Here is a 15,189-nt window from a genome sequence, read left to right as displayed (position 1 = left end):
TTTGATAGTTTATGAGAGAGATACCACATAGAATTCCAAGGTTGAAAGTAGATCATCTTAATAATTTCAAAGGGTTGAAAAAGCCATGCAAGGCTATAAATTTAATAAGAATACTCCTGGCCAACTCAAAGAGGGAGAAATCTTGTTGCGCAGGAATTGTAAAGCCATGAGGAGGAATTTAGAAGGACCTGTTTTAATTTGAGAATTTATGAGAGAGATACCACATAGAATTCCAAGGTTGAAAGTAGATCAGCTTAATAATTTCAAAGGGTGGAAAAAGCCATGCAAGGCTATAAATTTAATAACAATACTCCTGGCTAGCTCAAAGAGGGAGAAATCTTATTGCGCAGGAAATGTAAATTGTTCAACTCTATGTTTGTATCCAGTGATCTGTCATTTTGCTTGAATGTGAAAAGAAGTTTTGTAAGATGTGGAGATCCTTCGGCAAAAGACACAAGTAGCATGAAAAATTCTTTGCATATCGATCTCAATGAATTCTCAAATACTATTTCATCCGATTTTTATTGTCAAAAGAACATGATACAACTTCATCATATTGAGATGTCCAAATCTGTCATAGACATTACTGATTGCATTCGAACGGAATCTGAAATGGTTTATGAGTTAGATAATGAGCTAGAAAGAATAGTACATACATTTCCAGACTTGAAAAAGCTTTGTATTCTACATTCTAATCAGGTAGATGTAATGAGTTTGATCAAGGACAGGGTTTCCCAAATAGGTTCCTTGAAATATGATACAACTTTGAGAGGACTAGCCACTATGCATATATTATAGAAGACAACTTTTGATGTTTGTTTCTAAGTGTTCAAGTAACATATATGTATTTGATAAAGTTGGTTCAAAGCATAGATTTTTTGGAAGATTCTATAAAACTGCCCTATTCTTTGCTTAAATATGCCTTTCTTGACCATCAATAAGCACTTTGGATGTAACAGCACCAAAACAGAGAACTTTTGGAGGAGAGTCTACCATGGACTTCATTTCCATTTTCTTATACATTTGGTTAGATGTACCTAATTTGTTTAATGCATATATAATTTTTTCTGAGTTCCAATATGATGCTCACTAAAAACAAACAGATAAATCTGATGAAGCCTTGCACCAATAAGTATCTGATGCAGCCTTGCACCAATAAGTAAATGGTGTAACGTTTCAATTTAAAACAGCAGCATTGGTCCACAGTAAAAAGGCCTTCAAGAGCCATCCATTTCCTCCAGCTGGCTACCACGAACATCTTATCAAGTGATATGATACAACCTTGTCTTTTACACCAACAGGTATAACGATGTAATCATTCAGTTAAAACAGCAGAACTTGTGCACAGTAAGACAATAATGAAGGGTTATCTACTTTCTCAAATTGGCTACACCATTTTTTTAGCTGTTGAAAATGCATCATATACCACATTAAAAATCAAAGAGGTCTGGTGATTGACAAAATATTTTGTAAAAAAATTACTTGTTTAGATTATAACAAGCAGATCATTGTTTACACAATGGATCACAAAAAGTCCATTTGTAAGGGAATAATAATCCGTTAACTTTATCAAACAAGGGAAAGGGTATAGGGTCGTAGAAAATGTGGATTCAAGCTGCTGTTGTAACGTTTTTGAGTAACCCACTTATTTTGATGATGTTTTTTGGTTTTGTCCTGATATTTTTCCATGAAAAGGATAAAAGGTTGCTATAGTATTTTTTTTAAACATTTGTTAAATAAAATGCTATAGTACTCCATGCACTTGCCATGCACCTTAGTTTTTTAAAACTAAATTGTACTTGGATGTAACAGGCTATAAATCAGAATTGGAAGACAAAAGGATAGTGTGTGAAAAAGTTGAAATACAGAAAAAAAAAATAGAAGTAAATCAATTTTTCACATCATATGTAAATGAACTTATATTCAGATCTAAATGAAACATCCAGCTCCCCCATAGACTTTATGTAATGGATGAGCTCGTATACTCCCTATCATTAAAGTACAAGTAATGATTTCTGTCATGAATGCTCCCCGATATAATTTAAAGGTTCTCCCATTGAGATTTCCGCAAATGGATGGGCTCTCAGACACTCTGCCATTAAAAGACAAGAAAACCATTTATATTAAAAATAAGAATATATGAGTCAAAAAAATACTTATTAGGATAACAATGATGTGGTACTTATTAGGATAAAAGCCTGGAAAACCTTCTATATTAAAAATAATGTCATATTGAAGAGTTTATATCGAAGCGGGCTCTGCTCTGGCTCTTGCTTGTTATTCCAGCTGAAGCAACCTTCAACAGGATGAATCATCTACTTTAGCATCCAACATGAATTGTTTATACGTATTCACTGGACAACTTTCCTTCCTTCACAATATAATTCTGTGAAGGGAAATATCTGTGAGCCAACTTCATACATCAATAGCCACAAAGGACTAAAGCACTGACTTCACTCTATCTTAGATTTTGTTTATTTCAAAACTACTAACCTATAAAATGAATAAGATAAAATGAGCTTCATGCTAATATTTTATCATTCATTCCTACATAATGCTTTGAACCATCATTGGTCTTAGGAATGTATTTGAGAGTCCAATATTTGATGCATTGTTTTGTTTGAGATAAGCGAGCTCTTCTCTGGCTCTTGCTTGTTATTCCAGATAAAGCAGCCTTCAACAAGATGAATCATCTGCTTTAGCATCCAACATGAATTGTTTATAGGTATTGACTGGCCAACTTTCTTTCCTTCTGTCTTTCCTTCGCAATATAATTCTGCGAAGGAAAATCTTCTCCCTTGAAGTATCTGTCTAGAATATCCTGTGTTCTAGCTGCATACATTATCTAAAGTAGAGATTGTATGAACAATTAATCAGAAAACTCTCAAGAATATCTCTGTACTTTTTATGATTCCAATTTTTTGCTTCCAAAGATGACAAAAATGATGAATTAATGACAGCATTAAAGCTTTGTGCAATGGACCATGATGCAATATAATTGACTTTTTGAATTATTTATGAGGTACTGTTATAGACATTTTTGTGCCTAACAGCATGAAGCATGAAATGTCATTAATCTAAGGGATCCAAAGTCCCTAAACATGTTGTTCCTACCCCTAGAGGAACAAGGTCAGCAAACCACAGCACTGAAAATCAGTTCTCCACCTGAAAACACTCAAAAACAAGCTATTTCTGGATCATGTCAGCTGCTCCACTGAGCATCTGCGCTGAATGTCAACTGCTCCACTCTGTACCTGGGCTAAATGTCAAAAGCAATGAAGGCTACCTACGCTGGGCGAGATTGGCCAAGTGGCACAAGTGGCACAGTCATTCTGCAAGGTGTCAAATGCCCAGGAAGCTTCCAAAATGACACTTGGATCAGGGAATTCGCCTTGTGATGAGTAAGAGGATCTAGATCTCCAAGTGGAAGCAAGAAACTCCAAGTGGACTCAAGAACTGAAGTATAACTGAAGTGGGAGAGGACACTAGTCAGCTTCATGCCAGCCTCAAGCTGACTCATCCTTTCTCTAAACCTCCTATATATAGAGCTCTATCAGGAGGTCTAAGGAGGCTGGAATCTTGTGAATGTAAGGAAATGCTGTTGGTTTGAGTATAGAACTATTGGGTGATTGCTTTGAAGGAGGTGAAGAGGAGATTTCTTTCTGCTGGGAGGTGTTGCTGGATTGGGCCTCTTATGGTTGTAACACTCTCGGAACTTTACTTCTTCCATTAATAAAGCATTTGAGGTTCTTCTATATGCATGTGTCTCTTTGGCGTATTTATGCTTGTATATTTGATTTATTCTAATCCTTCAATCAATTATGGATGTATGCTTCTTGTAGTTTCCCTTTCTTGTGCTTTTGAAGGATCTTTGTGTAGCTGGGCCAGTGAAAGAGCAAGGAGCTGGGAGCAAGCAGCGAAGGGAGAAGATTGGATCAAACATTAGCGGAAGACAACGGTTAGTGGATCTCTTTCTCCCCTCTCTTACATCTCATAAAGAAGTAATCTTGAATAGCTTTGCATTCGGTTGTTGCTGAGGTACTATCACCCTTAGAGTGGGATAGGGTCATTCCGTATTGGATACTTTTCCCAACAACAAATTGGCGACTCCACTGGGGATCGTATCTTGTTGGTTGTTTGTGTTTTTTGCTATTCATTTCATAAACAAAGGGAGTACCGAATCGAACTGTATTTGGATCCTTCAAATACAAAGTAGAGGGCAACTACTCTAGCTCAGTTTCTGGGCAAGTTTATGATTTGAAGAGCTGATCCACAAGGACTCTAATAAGCTCTTAGTGATAGCTTTTCATCCTCCTTGTCATCCCTTAGTGTGTCCTTGACTGATAGCTTCTGATTTGAGAAAAAACTGTGAATTTTTGAGCAATCTGTGACCCGGAAACCAAGAGAAACGAAAGTTTCGTTCTTCAGTGTAGGCTGTACAAAGGCTGTCTGCATTTCAGCGCAGTTCCCGAAGGGGCTACCTGCGCTGAAGGTCAAACAGACAGTGTCCCACCTGCGCTGGACCAGTCTTGCTTTGTGCTACTGGGGTTTCCTGCTGTTTCTTGCCCTGTTTTCACTCTTGTTTTGCTGCCTGTTACCAGTCAATGTGCCTATCTGAAATCAACTTTTCTTACCACTATTCCGCCTCGGTTGTATAAAGAAACTGTGTTTTTTCTTTGTGTATTTCTTATATCATTTACAGTTTCCCATAGCGAAAGTGAACTAGTCTTGCTGTGACCTCTTAGATCTAGACCTGTGACAAAGTGTCGTTTTGATCTTAAGAGTTAGTTTGTTTGCTGTTCATAGCTGATTGAGCTTTTGCTTTCATCATTTGGTTTGAGTTTATATATTTCTAGTGTCGAAACAAGTAAATCTTAAGGTGTCTTTTGATTTTGGACAAGCTTGTTTGCTTTCACTTGAAATTGAATTCAAAATTATACAACAGCTTTCTTTTTGCATTACGCCAACATTAAGAAAGAGAAAAGAAATACTTGCATTGTGCATGTGCATTATGACAGCTTGCATGTTGATTTAGGGAAAAAGAGCATTAGTGTGTGCTCTATGATCTGTGTGAAAAGATGTTATCTTTCTTTTCCCTCAGTAGTTAAGATTTTCAAAGTTGAAAGATTGAAAAGCTTGCTTATCATCTTAGACTACATTTAGGAGTGTTACCATACATCTCGTGGTGATCCATAAAGGCAAACTGCTAAACAAGATCAACCTTAAAATAAATTGAATTTACATAACAACGCATTGAAACATAACGCAAACACATAGAGGTCTAAGCTAGAGACGTGTTCCGGCGTCGTTAAACGTGATATCTTAGCGTTGAGTGGTTGGGTGATTCCTCCACGGTGAAGCGATAAGTATCAATACGGACTTGTGCTCCCACATACCGTCGCGTATATATTGGGAGACCCCTATAGGAATAAAGCCTTTATCCAATAGGAAACCGTGTCGGCCGCCCTACTGATCGCAATGCACTGAACACAGCATTCACGAAGATCGACCACTCGTACCGTAAAACGTATTTTGTGGTTTTGCGAAAAGTTTGGCACACCCTCTGCCTAGAACTCCAAAGTAGTTTCTTTTGGCCTTTTTCAAACTCTATAACTGAAAAATTCCATTCGAGCATTTGTCACTTCGGGCTCGTTAAAACATCGAAGGAGACTAGAGTCATCTTTAGCTTTTTCTCGACTCTTAAAAAGTGAAAAAGCAAGTTGTGTCTAAGCGTCGTTATAAAATTTATTTTAAACGGAACATAATCACCTCTTATTCCCGCGTTGATCTTAGGTTGAGAACATGGAACGCCCCAACCAAGGAATTCCACATGATGGAAATCCTAGTCCATTCTCCTCTTGGGGAGAAGTTGGTGCGCCCCACATGGCCACATTGTCGCTTCCAGGACTGACAATTGGCCTGCCTATTTGGCTATTCTCAACTAATGTAGTTCAGACCACCATGGTTCCTGAACAGTCGAGTCAACAGTTAGATCAGTCTAGAGCTGCCCACCAGCCTTCTACTTCTTATAACTCTTCCTCCAATCCTTCATCTTCGCAGGGTAGAGCCAGCAAAAGCCAAGCTCCCATGGAGAAGAAGGAGAAGAAGAAGAAAGAGCCTAAGGCGACTGGGGGCAAGCAAAAGACATCTGACAAAAATCCACACATAGCACAGACCGGCCCTAAATCGCCATGTGTCATATGTAGAGGAGACCACTTCCATAGAGATTGTCCCTGTATTCCCCGGATACTAAGGGACTAGTCCCCTCGTTTGCACAATTCGGGGGCATCAACCTCTGATAGCCATGTTGATTGCCTACCGTCAACCAGCGAAAGTGAAGGTTCAAGACAAAGAGGGGGAGCAAGATCCCCCTGCAGACTGTGTGAAGGCAATCACGCCATCCACCGTTGTCCCTTCTTAGACGAAGCGAAGAGAGTTTTGGAAGATCGCCCGGTTTCACCGTTGAGACTTCTTCCTGGATACAAAAAACTCGTGCCAAGTCCTTCGTTGGTTGAAAATACAACTGGCCCGCTCAAGTGGTCAGCTGAAGCGCCAGTCATTGAAAATGAAGCTACTAAACCTAGACCAGACGAAAGTCTAAAGGTCGATACGGCAGTTGACCCGGTTCTTCCTTCAGAGGTTTCATCCTCAAATGACACCGTCACTGAAGATTCACCTTCAAATGACACCCTCACTGAAGAGAATAAGGATGACACCATCCAGATTCTTTTCATCAACACCGACTCTGATGAGCATCAGGGCAATGCGCCCATTCCTTTATCGCAGGAAGGAACATCGTCAGGATCGTATCCGGCCGTGTATTCGGTCCCACCACCAAGCAACCTGGTTGTATCCTTTGATTGGAACCAACTAGGCAGACCCCGGTTACCAGCCTGTATACCATTCAGAATCATCGTCCAAATTTATAGAATGGTAATGGCTGGAACTATCATTGATGAAGGGGCATCTGTGAGTATCCTTTCCTCTATTGCTTGGAAAGCACTGGGTTCCCCGGAGCTTTTGCCTGAGATAAGAAATCTCTCGGGTTTTGATAAAGGAACCAGTCGACCATTAGGGATCCTCCCCAATGTACCTGTTACATTGAAAGGGAAGACCGTTCAGATGAACGTGATGGTTGTTCAAGGACCCTTGGATTATAACCTACTCCTTGGACGAGACTATATATATTGCATGGGAGCTATAGTCTCCTCACTCTTTAGAGTAATGTGTTTTCCACACGAAGGAAGAATGGTCAAGCTCGTAGACCAACTTTCATTTCCGGGATCACGCATCGCAAATAGTCACATACCAACCCTCAATGGTCTATTCACCCAAGAAATGTCTCCACCCCCAGTCCTCCTTCCCGATGAATGCGAGTGATTCAGAAAGATGGGACTGGAACCCAGGGGGCATGCATCCTGGTCTGCTTCGGGCAGAGGAAACCTTGGGTATAAGGTAGAATTTCCGCGGGAGAATATGACTAGTCCGTACCCCGTCCGTGGATGGAAGAGGGGTTGTTCTAGAACAAGATTCTTTTGTCAAGGTTATGTGTTTGACGGAACAGGGTCATTCACCATTGTCTACTTCGGTAGACAGTGCCGAGGATATGTTTTCGTTTGATGGTGTTAACAAAACAATCTTTGGGTAACCAGAAAGAGGCAAGCCTCACCCTTTAAAACAAATTTTTTATCGGATAAGTAGGGGCAGCCTTGAGATTATACCTTACACCTGGGGGCATGCAACCTTTTGGAGTGCAAGCAAGGGACGACTATTTATTTTTTAAATTTTTAGGTCCTCCCTTTAAACCTGTAGGTCTAACCCTTTAAACTCGTAGGATTAGCCGTTTCCAAACTTGCATAAAGAAAGGATATGAGGAGCATAGCTTCGTGAGATAAAGCTCCATAAAAAATAGCTATCTCACAGGAGACATTCTTATCTTATGACTGGTATAATCGAGCATTTTTACCGCGGAATTTATGCTCGTTAAAAAATAGAAAAGCGAGATCTGAGCAGTTTTAACGCAGAATTCATGCTCGTTAAAAAATAAACATAAGCATTGAGCAGTGTTTTGGCGCATTCAAGCTCTTTAAAAAATGAACCCAGTACCGGTAAATAACCATCTGTGATCGTAAATTTATTAGCCATAAAAAGCCTTGGTCGTGTTTACACCTGCCACCTCCATTTCATTTGGCCAACCGTTCACCTCCATATGATTGTTTACCCATTTTGAGGAACAGCTACGAAGAGTGATTTCACTTAGCCATCCTTGTGACACTGCCGTGATTGGAAAATTCCAACCTGTACCTGGAATCTGCTGCTATCCCTGTTTATCACTCGTTCCTCAAAAGACGAGTCTTCTTTGAGCTCTTTTCATCTGACTCGTAAAATATGAAAAGTTTGCCTAGTTTTGGCCTTCCAGCTCGTTAAAGTGACCGGAAGAGCTATCCCTCCTCTAGATTTTAATCTTTTTGGACCTGAGGGATTATTGCACAAAAAGGTCGAGCGCTTGTTTTATTCGGCTCGTTAAAATTATCGAAAACTCATCCCTTCTGTATTGTTTTATACTTTTTCAGACTTAAGGGATTAGATGACGAAAAAGGAATTTTGGAGTTAACTTTCTGTACCTTTTCAGACTCTCTAAAAATGAAAAGGACCGAGTTTTCCTTGTCGTTAGACTCGTTAAAATGATTAAATAGCGACAAACTTGTCTTTAGATGAGAACGAGTTTCCCTATCGCTAGGCTCGTTAAAATATAGCGATGGGCTTGCCCGAAGGGCAGGTTATAGAACAAGCATATGTTATCCTCCTCAAGCTTGACAAAAATAAAGAGGTACTGGTCAGAAATGACTGGGGAAAAATTGGAAGAACCTCAAAGCTTTAATGGTAGCAAGTCGCTCTTGAACATGACACTTTGTCCTCCGTATCACATCGGGTTGGGTTGTTTCATTCACCGGTCTCATCACCATGGTCCTCGCCAAACCATCCACATTTGGGGTAATGCTACCGATCCATCACATCAGTGTCGTTATATGTTCAAGAGATGTGTTCAGAAAGAGTCAACCGTGTCCCATCCACTGCCATACATTATCCTTCATCCACCCATGATCGCCACCCTGAATCATATTTCACAGATTGTTTTCACCTCCACTAAAATCATTAGCTCCGTTCCGTGTCATTGATGTGAGATTCATTAAGGCCCTCCTTTGACGAATCGCTTCTTGTCGACTTCAGCTCATTATCCAAGAAGTTGATCTAGGAACAACCCCCCCAGTACTTTGAAGCTTGCATGCCTCAATGGCAAGTTTCTCACTTCCGGCGATAGGTATACATCAATGACCTTCGACCAGAAGATTTTGCGTGGTGTTCGACGCCAAGTCCTTTATTCACACCACGTGAATTGTACTGCAGTACCTTGAGGGTCATTATCATTATCGGTGATTCCTCTCGCGCTTGTTAACGGTTTACATTATTGACCGGTAATCAAGCGATGTCTTTCCATGTTCGACTTCAGCGCAATTCTCACATGGATCGACTTGTACTTAGAGTGAAGATCGAACGATTTTGGAGACCCCGAATCTAGTTTCATCCATCCGGGCTGCGATATATATTCAGGAAATATAAAGACATTTGATATGTACATCATTGCAGCAGATGATCATCCTACTCAAAGGATGATAATTTCAGCAGAGAATTATCAGTCTACCATCAGACGATCATCTGTTCTATGTACCAAAATGAATTTATAAAGCTGAGCATGGGAATGCCCGCCTCAGCTAGATCATGAAAGCAGAATGAAAAATAATGTATTGTATTGTATTTTATTACAGGGCACCTCTCAGCAATTGAATGAACTTCGGATCCTCCTGATAAAGCATTTCACCCGATAAACGACCTCATACTTTAGGGGGCAACTGTTATAGACATTTTTGTGCCTAACAACATGAAGCATGAAATGTCAATAATTTAAGGGATCCAAAGTCCCTAAACATGTTGTTCCTACCCCTAGAGGAACAAGGTCAGCAAACCACAGCACTGAAAATCAGTTCTCCACCTGAAAACACTCAAAAACAAGCTATTTCTGGATCATGTCAACTGCTCCACTGAGCATCTGCGCTGAATGTCAACTACTCCACTCTGTACCTGCGTTGAATGTCAAAAGAAATGAAGGCTACCTACGCTGGGCGAGATTGGCCAAGTGGCACAGTCATTCTGCAAGGTGTCAAATGCCCAGGAAGCTTCCAAAATGACACTTGGATCAGGGAATTCGCCTTGTGATGAGTAAGAGGATCTAGATCTCCAAGTGGAAGCAAGAAACTCCAAGTGGACTCAAGAACTGAAGTATAACTGAAGTGGGAGAGGACACTAGTCAGCTTCATGCCAGCCTCAAGCTGACTCATCCTTTCTCCAAAACTCCTATATATAGAGCTCTCTCATGAGGTCTAAGGAGGCTGGAATCTTGTGAATGTAAGGAAGTGCTGTTGGTTTGAGTATAGAACTATTGGGTGATTGCTTTGAAGGAGGTGAAGAGGAGATTTCTTTCTACTGGGAGGTGTTGCTGGATTGGGCCTCTTATGGTTGTAACACTCTCGGAACTTTACTTCTTCCATTAATAAAGCATTTGAGGTTCTTCTATATGCATGTGTCTCTTTGGCGTATTGATGCTTGTATATTTGATTTATTCTAATCCTTCAATCAATTATGGATGTATGCTTCTTGTAGTTTCCCTTTCTTGTGCTTTTGCACGATCTTTGTGTAGCTGGGCCAGTGAAAGAGCAAGGAGCTAGGAGCAAGCAGCGAAGAGAGAAGATTGGATCAAACATTAGCGGAAGACAACGGTTAGTGGATCTCTTTCTCCCCTCTCTTACATCTCATAAAGAAGTAATCTTGAATAACTTTGCATTCGGTTGTTGCTGAGGCACTATCACCCTTAGAGTGGGATAGGGTCATTCCGTATTGGATACTTTTCCCAACAACAGGTACGTTTGTCAATCAAAGAAATTGCTAGAAACAAAGGGGTGAAATTGGATGAAATATGACACCTAGCCATCTATAGTAGTCCCAGAGATATGGGGAGTCATAGCATGGTTTGGCATGGAGCACCATGGATGATCTTTTGGAGCAAGTTGAGAAAACCAAGAGTTAGCAATGTACCTGTTTCCATCACTGCAATTGGCAGTTAGCAATGTGGCTGTTTCCATCACTGCAATTGGCAAGCTAACTTGTTATAACAAACAGGAACATAGTTTAGAAATTTAGAACATAGAAGAATGATTCATTGTCTTTTAATTGCCTCCAAGAATAACAAAAAGACTGCCAAAGCAGAAAAATACAGTTACATTGTTTTATTAGCAACATATCATCATGCTCTTTCTGAATCTGAGATAAATGTTTGATGATGGGACTTGTATGTCCATTATTGACATTGGGAAGTAATAATTACATGCTGTTCTACCTCCTTTCACATGGTCTAATATAGAACCTAGAAGTCCACAAATGAAGTGGATGCCCATTTACCAGAGATTTACCCAAATACTATATATTCACCAAATTAGACAAACAATGACTTGAGTATGGCTATAATCAAGAGAAACTTCAATAATGCTTTCCCACATAATGCTTTCCTCAATATTTCTTTGTCTTCAGAAAATCTTCATCCATTACTCTAGTCATTAATTAGGATTTTCAATTCATGTATATTCAAATTGGAGCTAGCTTTAATCAACCATCTAAGCATGCAAACATTGGCATAAAAAAGAAGATGAGCTTCTGCCAGAGAAAAGGAGATCTTGAAGCACACAAGTCATTATTATCTCAAAGTTGCTTGTGACTCAACAATAGTAGACTTCTGGGCCCCAGGGGTTAGACTAAGAGGAAAAAGCTTAGGGGGTTAACGCTCCCACCTCATTTTGAATTCACAGACTTAACTGTTCTTTGTGGCTGGGCCTCTGCATGGGACCTAGGGTTTATAGTGGCAGCCTAATGGACTCAAACCCGTGCCTAGCCGGTATGAATCCACTCAGTTATTGATTCCCTTAATAGAAATAAAAACAACAGACTTTCTTGCAAGCCTCGTACCATGCCATAGAATGGGCCTTACTGCAAATGGCCAAAGCCTCTAAGTCTGTGTTTCAGCACATTGGACATTGGGATTTTTCTCTCCCCTTGCATGCAGTTATGATATATAAGGGGGCTTCTATCTTTATTGTGATTAACATGTTGACTCTGTTCCATCTGCATCTATGTTCCAGATTTATTTTCTTTTTAATCAGGCCATCAATAGGGGCTTATAAATTTTCATGCATTGTTGCCAGCAGGTCAATTTCTATTGTAGTATAGTTCTCCTGCTAGATGGCCTACTTTCTTCTTTATCTATCCATATCTAGTTATCAAAAACATGGATTTTGAGTGCCTACTTTAATGAAGTCTCCACCAGTGGATGAGTCACACTGTCTGTACAACATTCTTGAAGGAAATCAGATGAGAAATGGAAAGAGGACCTTAAGTAGTGCAAGAGCAATGCAATGGTATTTTGTATTCCTAAGCCTATTCAGACAATGAATAATGTAGTGTGGAGAATCTGATTCCAACCTTCCCGATGATCTTTTGTATAGAATTCCTAATTATTTTGAATTGCAAGTGTTTTCCAGACATGAATAGCTTGTAAAAGATAAAATTCCATCACACAGTCAAGGAAACTCATCTGGTAGTGGTCCAAAGTACCTTTACAAAGGCCCTGGTACTTCATGAATTTAGAGGATGCATCTGGGTTTGCATGTGATCATGTTCTAGAGAAATGTTACAATTTGTTTTAAAAATTTAAACCAAAACAAAAATCTTGCATTGCATTTAGAAGTACAACTCACTTAGCCAAGGGAAGCAGTTAGAAAGTTTAAGGAGGTCAGCTTCCAGTATGTAAAGAGATAAGGAAATATGGTTGCAGACCTATTGGCTAATATTGCAATAGAGGAGGAATAGAAGGATCAGACCTAAACACAAATTCACGAAACTTAGCTGAAGGGGAGTGGACGTCAAGCTTAAAAAATTGGTCCAATCAAATTGCAATGATCTTTAGGAAGTCTTTTATCTAAAGTTCATTTGTCTTGTTTCAATCCCCTGATTTCAGAGGCATTTTAGAGGCCCAATATTCCCCAACATTACTATGGGTTACAGTCCAATCATGTAAGCTTTTTTAGAAGGACCTGTTTTAATTTGAGAATTTATGAGAGAAATACCACATAGAATTCCAAGGTTGAAAGTAGATAAGCTTAATAATTTCAAAGGGTGGAAAAATCCATGCAAGACTATAAATTTAATAAGAATACTCCTAGCCAGCTCAAAGAGGGAGAAAACTTGTTGCGCAGGAATTCTAAAGCTATGAGGAGGAATTTAGAAGGACCTGCTTTAATTTGAGAATTTATGAGAGAGATACAACATAGAATTCAAAGGTTGAAAGTAGATCAGCTTAATAATTTCAAAGGGTGGAAAAAGCCATGGAAGGCTATAAATTTAATAAGAATACCCTTGGCCAGCTCAAAGAGGGAGAAATCTTGTTGCGCAGGAATTGTAAAGCCATGAGGAGGAATTGTCATGAGAGCCAACGAATTTGCTGAGAAGTGCAAATTTGTGGGGAGAAAAAATGCATATGTAAATGCCCAAATAATAGTAAAGCACAGAAGACACCAGAGGTAGGAAAGGACCCAAGAGAAGGATCAAACAGGGGACAAAGAGTAAGCACCAGAGGAGCAATCTATCTTTCCCAATTTTGGAGTATCAACGCAACATGGCCCGTCAAGAGAGGCTTGTGGAATAAACTTCCAGGTTCTAGGAGGAGAGATTCTCTAGAGAAATTAAGTAGGCAAGGCAAGCTGTTTAGGCAGCCTGGAGCTGTAAGACCTGGGACAGTCCAGGCCATAAAGAAATACCTTCTTGATGGTGCAGGATGAAACAGGAGGTGCAGTCTTTGGCTGGAAAGGGATTTGACCTGGAAGACAAGGAGAAAAGGAATGTGAATAAGTATTGTTCACCCTGTTCAGTTCTTTTGCTCACAATCTTCCAGGATTGTTTCATACAACCTTGCATCTATAAAACAAAATTATGTGGAACAGAGCACAAACATACCGATCTGTAGTTTTGGAAATTTTGAAAACTACTTTTAACGACAAGCCTCTCGAATGATGTTTATCACCGCAGCTCACCAGACTTGAAAATTGCTTTCAAAATTACCTGACAAAACTTTGTAACCCATTAGTAATACGGAAGAGGCCTAATGTAGAGCATAAAGCTTAAGTGCACACTCAACAAAAATAATTAAAAGTATTCTTCACCCCTATCCCTCCAATTTCTAAGTTTTCAGGTTTGATCCATACAACCCTTGCACTTTTAAAACCAATTCTGTGAAAGGGTACCTATCCTTTAACCTCTAGAATGATGTTTGGCACCGAAGCTCATCTGTCAAAACCGTGTTAGCGTACCATCTACAACTTCCTGCCAAAAACAATGACCAATGCCTCATGAAACACCCTAAAGTAATATTGTCTAACAAATTTCCAAATTCACTAAAAGTTATCCAATGCACCCAAAATTCCATGACTCTAGTCATTATTATCTCAAAGCTGCTTGTGATAAAACTTTGTAACCCATTAGTAATACGGAAGAGGCCTAATGTAGAGCATAAATATTAAGTGCACACTCAACAAAAATAATTAAAAGTATTCTTCACCCCTATCCCTCCAATTTCTAAGTTTTCAAGTTTGATCCATACAACCCTTGCATTTTTAAAACCAATTCTGTGAAAGGGTACCTATCCTTTAACCTCTAGAATGATGTTTGGCACCAAAGCTCATCTGTCAAAACAGTGTTAGCATACCATCTACAACTTCCCGCCAAAAACAATGACCAGTGCCCTATGAAACACCCTAAAGTAATATTGTCTGACAAATTGCCAAATTCACTAAAAGTTATCCAATGCACCCAAAATTCCATGACTCTAGTCATTATTATCTCAAAGCTGCTTGTGACTCAACAATAGCAGACTTCTAGGCCCCAAGGGTTAGACTGAGAGGACAAAGCTCAGGGGGTTAATGCTCCCACCTCAATTTGAATTCACAGACTTAACTGTTCTGTGTGGCTGGGCCTCTCCATGGGACCTAGGGTTTATAGTGGCAGCCCAATGGACTCAAACCCATGCCT

The sequence above is a fragment of the Pinus tabuliformis genome, chromosome 5_2 (genome assembly GCF_031772625.1).
Source record: "Pinus tabuliformis cultivar Carrire ecotype Pingquan chromosome 5_2, CPIR1, whole genome shotgun sequence".
Taxonomy (NCBI): Eukaryota; Viridiplantae; Streptophyta; class Pinopsida; order Pinales; family Pinaceae; genus Pinus; species Pinus tabuliformis.
Note: the sequence above shows the minus strand (reverse complement) of the source record.